Source organism: Nycticebus coucang, chromosome X (assembly GCF_027406575.1).
Source record: "Nycticebus coucang isolate mNycCou1 chromosome X, mNycCou1.pri, whole genome shotgun sequence".
Taxonomy (NCBI): domain Eukaryota; kingdom Metazoa; phylum Chordata; class Mammalia; order Primates; family Lorisidae; genus Nycticebus; species Nycticebus coucang.
In genome coordinates, this window is record NC_069804.1 from 167,483,037 (window position 1) to 167,491,128 (window position 8,092).

At 37.4% G+C, this 8,092-nt stretch overlaps 1 non-coding gene across 1 annotated transcript; it reads right to left on the reverse strand.

The window, feature by feature from the left end:
- Positions 1 to 5,967: 5,967 nt before the first annotated feature.
- LOC128578777 (U6 spliceosomal RNA) lies at positions 5,968 to 6,074 on the reverse strand. The gene has a single exon (XR_008377904.1). It is a non-coding gene; the product is annotated as a U6 spliceosomal RNA (small nuclear RNA).
- Positions 6,075 to 8,092: the final 2,018 nt, after the last annotated feature.

Genomic DNA, 8,092 nt, shown 5'->3' on the forward strand with positions numbered 1-8,092 from the left:
TTATAGAATTTTTAATATAGTACTATGTTTATGTAGAATGTTAACATGTGGGATAACTAGGTGAAGGGTGTATAGGAACTCTGTGAGCTACTTTTGTAATATTTTAAAAGTCTGCAATTACTCCAAAATAAAATGTTAAAGCATATTCAATTATCATCACTCCTAAAAGTTTGTGATTACTCTATTTTTGTTCGAGGAACTATAATTTTCTCAATCTCTCAGGTAAGAAACCATGAAATATATTAATAGTTGATTCTACTTCCTTCACCACCCTCTGCATCCAGAAAAATCACAAAGACCTATTGATATTTCCTTCTCAATGTCTCTTGGACTGTATTTTTCTTCTCCAGCCCCATTGCCATGATCCTCATCAAGAACTGCATCACCTCCTTCCTGGACTACTATAATGTGCTGTCCCTCCTGGACACCCTCAAGGCCACAGCCAAACTAATCTCCCAAAAACCAATCCTAGATTCCTACTCAAGGAACTACAATGGCTGCCCAGGAGGAAGGGCATACTCCTTAGCTTGGCTTTCTAGACTAGCTCTGTCCAATAGTAATACAAGGCAAGCTACATGTATAATTTTAAATTCTCCATCATCCGTATTTTAAACAAACACAACTGGTGAAATTTACGTTAATATTGCATTTTACATTCTTTTTTTTAATAGTGTATCTTCAAAGTCTGGTGTGTATTTTATACTTAAAGCATTATCTAAATTTGGACTATCCGTATTTCAAATGCTCAATAGCCACATACTGTATTGGAATTGCAAGATTCTGGTCCAGAATCCAATTCAGGCACTCATACTGCATTTGATTGTCATGTCATGCCCCCTTAGACTCTAGTGTGGGACAGAGAAATTGATGTTTAAATTAACTGAGGCAGTGTGACTCAGGGCTTAGAGGTAGTTATAGGTAAGTCTCTGAAGTACAGGTGACAGGGAGGCATTTACATTAACAGGCTGTAGAATTTGGCACAGTCTACAAAACTCAAAATTAGTTAACTTTGTTTTTAACCTTGGCTGTTGGGACATCTGCATATATTTTTAAATGATATGTATATACAAATTAGGGACTGAATTCAACACTAATAAATCAGATTTCATTTACTTGAAATAATAAACTTAAGAGTTGAGAGAAATGACCAAATTTTACTTTTCCACCACCAATTTGCTACCTTTTTTTCCCACCTTTGCCTTTCCCTCGGTTCTTCTGTCTGCTGGATCTCCTCCCTTTTCTTCTTCAAGTTCACCATTGAACCATCTATTCAAAATATGCAAATATTTTGATTTATGCAAACTCCATGAAAGATGTTGGTATTATGTGATTTATATTTGTATTATAAAGATTTATAGAAAATACTGCCGAGATACTTAAATACCCATATTTCTCTTCCCTGGATTATACATAAATGTAGGTATGTTGAAATACCTCAAGCACTAGAATTATTTACATGTCAGGTTCTAATTGACAGAGATGATTTAGTTAAATTTCTTTAAACTGCCTTTTATTTTTTCAGGGGAAGAAGTTTGACTTTACTCTAAACTGTATTTACCCCTTCTTTTTTTTTTTAAGTTTAATGAGAAAGACTCCTGTCAGTTAACAAAAAATGACTTCAGATTTACATTAATGAACAAGGTTTGCTATTGAAAAGGCAGTTTATACCTTTGGTTGTTTTGGTCCATAGAAATCTTATTATGCTTCATGCATCCCTCTGAAGAATGTGCAAATAAGTATTAGATCAATGACGTGCCTTTGTAGTTTCTTTTATGAAAATATTTAGAACTGAATATTCAAACCTTCATATTTCACATGCCTGTCTCACCAGTACATTTATACCTAAGCGTATTTCATTGCTAAATAATATTCTTAGGCTAAGATACTAAATGAATGGCAGCCTACTCTAGGAAGTCAGCAATGTCCTTCCAAGGTGTTTGCAATTAAGCAACTACTCACTAGTGGCTTTGAAGTTTGCATTTGAAACTAGTATTTGAAAGTATTGTCCATTATTTGCCATAAACAATAAATGCATTTGAAGGGACTCATGGCAAAGATATATCATAAATGCAGTTTATTTTAGTTAGGGGGGGTAAAAATGCCTGAGCATAATCAAATGTGATCAGACTGTGTGAAAATGAAACAGTTGAGTTTCCAAACACTTCTGTAACCTAGATGAGAGGTTTCTCAGATCTCTGTAATATATACCTACCTTCCATCAAACTTCTCTTTCATTGGTCTTTTTGATCCCACAGAAATGTCCTGCATATATATTGACGGTTTATTTTTGACCATTTTAACAAGGATTGTGTATGGGATGGAAATCCTAGTACGCGCTTTTGCAAGCAGATTTGAGACAACCTGTTTAGAAGCTTGATCCCTAATTTGCATAGATAAGACATTTTAAGGCAAAATTATAGAATATTTTAGTCAGCACTATGTGGCTAAACAGAAACTTTAATGAAAAATATGTTTCGTCTTTGAGAATAAAACTATATGCATTATCTATTACATTAGACCTAAGTTGGGCAAATTCCATGTTTTATTTCAGTTCTTTTGCATTTCAAAGTAACAATTTTCTTTCCCAAGTAGAAAGGAAACTTCTGAGAAGTTTCCTAATGGGCATTTCTATTTTTCTCTACTGTAAAATCCCAGATTGATAAACTCTACTACTAATTGTAGTATATTTTCTTGTGCAAAATGGGTTATAAAGATGTGATGTAAAGCAACAAAAGAGGCAGCATTAAAAGATTTTAAGGTAGTTCTTTTGGGTTGGTTAATATCATGTGCTTTAATGTCACATTGGAGAGCTTTCTCAGGAGTAAATACCAAAATTAAATATCGAGCCATTCGATGAATAAGCTTAATTGAAAAAAGCTGAGATAAAACATATAAATACTATATATGTTTATTACCTATAGGGTTATTTTAGTTTGAATGATTATACACATTCAATCTGAAATGATAAAATTATATTGCAACATAATTGCATTTAACTATTTGTAGTTTTTCACTCTGGGAAAGAAATTGCATTCCTAGCTGCTTCTCAACTCCTGTAATTTAAATGAGTAAACCTTTTGTTCTTAAAACTTACTTAGTTCCTTCTAATTCTGTTGATGGACATCCAGTTCTACTGCCTTATTTTATGTTAATATCTAACAAAAGAATGCTGTTAGCCTCCTGCCAGTAAATGCCCCACCTCCTTTGTTGGCGGGTGGGGGGATTCTTTTCTAGCCTTTTACTTTACAGAAGACTTTAAACTTCCTCTCTCCACATCTAGGCAAGAAAGGAATTTCTACTGGAGCTAAAAATTCCTAGGAAAAGGCTATAGCCCCCAAGTGTGGAAGGTGGTTCTTAGCTGTCAATTCTCTTTTGTTATTCGCTCAAATGGAATTATGAAATGTTCGTGGCTTTGTAGGGCAGAACACATTTCTCTCGAGCAAATGCAAATGCATTAGGTGTGCCCAGGTAATTTGAAGTGCTCATGCTGGCAGCTTTTCTGCATGAGTAAAGCTGTTTAATTAATGCATTTTCTCCTTCCTTCTGATTAGTTGATTCTGATTTTCTTTGAATAAATTAAACTCTCTGTAATATGCTTCCTATAGCTTCTTGGGCTACCCAAGCCCTGATACCTCCCACCAGGAGGGCAGATGCAAAGAAATGAAATGATTCCTCTGCATATTTCTCACAGAGATTTTTCTCCTGTACAAAAGACTCTGATTTTCCTGGTAGTATGGCTCCAGCGAATGATGTGTTCAAAGAGGACCTTCGCATTTCTGTTGATGTTGTTCATCGGTAATTGTCTTTCAGGTTCAAACCCTGGAAATGGGTGGTAGATCCATTTAGTTTTATTTTATTGAGATTTGGGAAGTAAACATTCAGTGAGGTGGGAAAGAAGCGGCAGAAACACTTTCTGTAATAACTGTAGCTGCTTACCGAGTGCGCCAGCTTTTATTGATGGCATGGGAAGTTAACATTTTCGTGCAGGTGCCACAGGTTTCTAAAGGAAACCTTTGAATTGTGAAAAGAATTTCTTTGCATCAGAAAGGCAGAGTGGTATAGTAGAATGAAAGTTGTGATTGGAGTCAGGAAAGCCTGTCTTTTAAGCCCTAGCGCTACCACGAACGGGTTTTTGTAAAATCAAGGTCTTGCAGCAGACCAGATCACTTAGTTGGGACGCCCCTGGCCCTTATAGCTTCGATATCCTTACGAGGCATATTGCCAGATATAAAATCACAAACTTGTCCTATCTTAGGTCTTTGCTTACAGAACCAAAGGGAAATCCCTAAAGAGAATTTGTCTTTTCTTTTTTTTTGTAGAGACGGAGTCTCACTTTACCACCCTCGGTAGAGTCACACAGCTCACAGCAACCTCTAACTCTTGGGCTTAAGCGATTCTCCTGCCTCAGCTTCCCGAGCGGCTGGGACTACAGGCGCCCGCCACAACGCCCGGCTATTTTTTGGTTGCAGTTCGGCCGGGGCTGGGTTTGAACCCGCCACCCTCGGTATATGGGGCCGGCGCCCTACTCACTGAGCCACAGGCGCCACCCCTAAAGAGAATTTTTTTTTCCGTGACATCCCCACCACCTCTTCAAATTCCACTTGCATACATTACAGAGGTAATGCAGTTACATTCTTGAGAAAATTATTAATGAACATAATGACAATAGTCCTAAGATAACTACTGTACTTGGCATTTTGCAACTCTTTCCTCCTAGACACTTGAGAATTGGCAGCAGCGTTTTAGATTCATTTTCGTATATATGGTGGATTTCTTTTCTTTTCTTTTCTTTTTTTTTGTTTTTCGAGACAAGTTTTCACTCTGTCGTCACCCGGGCTGGAGTGCACTGGCATCATGATAGCTCCCTGCAACCTCAAACTCCTGGGCTCAGGCAATCCTCCTGCTTCAGCTTCCCAAGTAGCTGGGACTACAGGCGCTGCATCACCATGTTTGGTTAATTTTTCTACTTTTGTAGAGACAGGTGTCTCACCCTTGCTCAAGTTGGTCTCAAACTCCTGGCCTCAAGTGATCCTCCCACCTCAGCCTCCCAAAATGTGAGGGTTATGAGCATGAGCAACCCCACCCGGCCATGGCTTCTTTCTTTTTTTTTTTTTTTTTTTTTTTGGCCGGGGCTGGGTTTGAACCCGCCACCTCCGGCATATGGGACCGGCGCCCTACCCCTTGAGCCACAGGCGCCGCCCGGCTTCTTTCTTTTTAAGACTCTTGTCAATGAACACTTCTTGCTTCTGAGTCCCATTCAGTTCAAGGTACTCAGCATGCCAAGGTACCATACTTTTGGGGTATCATGTTCTGAGCTTCAACAGAAGTGAATGTCAATACTACTGTTACATTCATCTTCTCTCTCTCTCTCTTTCTTTCTTTCTTTTTTTTTTTTGAGACAGTCTTACTCTGTTGCCCTGGGTAGAGTGTTATGGTGTCATCATAGCTCACAGCAACCTCAAACTCTTGGGCTCCACCAATCCTTTTGCTTCAGTTTTTTTTTCTATTTTTAGTAGAGATGGGATCTCACTTTTGCTCAGGCTGGTCTCAAACTCCTGAGCTCAAGCAATCTGTGGCCTCAGCCTCCCAGAGTGCTAGGATTACAGGTGTGAGCCACCGTGCCTGGCCCAGCTTCTATATTTTTTTATTCACATCTATTACCTGCCTCCATTGTTCAATTGATAAACCTAGTACCTCAGGGCAAATTGACCTGGCTTATTTGTAGAAATAGGTATAGCTCACTTTATACTCCAGAAGTGTTCTTGGAAAATTTCTGTATGATTAAGAATTGGTTAAGAGGGAATAATATTTTTACACTAACCTTTATAATTATGTTAAGATCCTCTATGTTCATGAATGGTTTTCCTTGACATCTCTCACCTCTCAAAGTAGCTAATGAGCTAGATGTAGCAGTGTTTAAAGTAGACTAATTTTATTAAGTGGACAACCACTCCTTAAAGTGCTTTTTTTTCTTCTTATTGCTTCACAAATTTGCACATCATCCTTGAACGGGGGGCATGCTTGTCTTCTCTGTTTCATCCCAATTTTAGTATATGTGCTGCTAGGAAGAGCATTTCATGAATTAGTTAACATGTGGATCCCTCTTTTTTCTATTTACATTTTAAAATTTTGACATAATTTCAAACTTACAGGAAAGTTATAAGAAAAATACAAAGAGGTACTTTTCATTCAGATTCCTCAATTAGTTGCAATTCATTTATAATTCTTTTTAAGTAAATATATATTTTTGTCTATTTTTTTGAATCAAAGGAAAATAAATTGCAAACATCATGCCTATTGCCCCTAAATATTTCCATGTGAGAGCCATGTGTGGTGGATGTACCCATAGTACCAGCTACTCAGGAGGCTGAGATGGTAGGATTGCTTGAGCCCAGGAGTTCAAGACCATCTTGGGCAATATAGTAAGACTCTGTCTGTGAAAAAAAAAAAAGTATGTATTTTCTGCAATACAAGGGTATTCTCATGTCTAATCATAGTACTACCATCAAAACCAGGAAATTAACAGTACTATACTATACTACATATCTAATCCAGAGACCCCATTCAAATTTCACCAATGGTTCAATAATACTCTTTATAGCAATCAGTCAATGAATAAAACATACTTTTCTTCTGGTCTGAGATCAATTCAGGATCATTTATTACATTTAGCAGTCATGTTCCTTTTAGTTTTCTTCAATCTGGAACAAGTTCCTCAGCTTTTCGTTGTCTTTCATGAGCTACATTTTTAGAGTACAGTTATTATAATTATTTTGTACATTGACCCTCAGTTTGAATCTGATTTTTTCTTCTGAGTATATTCGGTTATGCATTTTGGGCAAATATATCACAGAAATGATGTATTTTTTGCAGTATATCGTATCAGCAGGCGTTTGTTACTGATGACATTTTTGTTTTTTTTGAGACAGAGTCTCACATCATCACCCTGGGTAGAGTGCCATGGCATCATCATAGCTCATAGCCACCTCAAACTCCTGGGTTCAAGTGATCGTCTTGCGTTAGCCTCCAGAGTAGCTGGGACTACAGGCATCTGTCACTATGCCCAGCACTTGCTAAATGCATTGTCATTATGTTAGTTTGCTTGTATTCTCCCACTCAACTTTTAAATACCTGAAAAAAGGGTTGAGACAATGTTGTTCATAGTTTTATCCCTAGTACCTAGTGCCCAGAAGCTAGTACCTAACACAGGGTTTGGCATACATTCAACACATATTTGTCGAATCAATGAATGAATAAATTTGTAGTATTTAACTTTTTCCAAGTGACCGGTGAGAATAGAAGAATGAAATGACTTTCTCCAAGTTATACAACATGCACTGGCATATTTACCACAAAGCAAAGAGACTGAAGTTTTAGGGCCCATGGTTTCCACAACCCCTCCCAAGGCCCTGGGACTTGGCAATGTGCTCATGTTGTCTTGGTTTTGTAAACAATTCAGAAGACCAACTCTTCCCATTTTGACTTTTCTGTGACCCTGCCCCTCTTGTACAATGGTGTCTGAGTGGCTGTTGGTGTTCTGGGGATCAGATTGAAAGGAAGTTAAGAAGAGAATATCTTTAGCTGGGATTTAATGGGATATATTTATGATGTTTTTGTCATCTTGGGATATAATTATGTTATTGCTACATGTCAGTGGTAGGAAGGGCTTCCAGAAATTCTCTACCACTCACTGTGCCATTTCTTTTATTTTGGGGGGGTCCTTGGTAAATATTTGTTGATAAAAAGATTCTGTAAGCACAGTTTACAAATATTGCTAAAACAAACAATAATTCTATATTGTAAATTCCTTATACTCACACAATGCTCTTGCTAATTTTTCTTTCAGGTTCTTATATGTATACTGTAGCCAATCTGTAATTGCAATTAAACAAGTATAGTTCTGACAAGCACATGGGCAAATATTTCCCTTTATGTTAATGAGTAAGAAGAAAGCCTTCAAGTGTTTATCAATAATCTGAGCAGCTTCTTCAATTCAATGATAGTTTGCAAATACTGGAAGAGTAGTTCCTCCATTGCTTTTGTGCTATTCACCAGGCACTGGCTATGATCACAATTTAGAATTTTTTTCTGC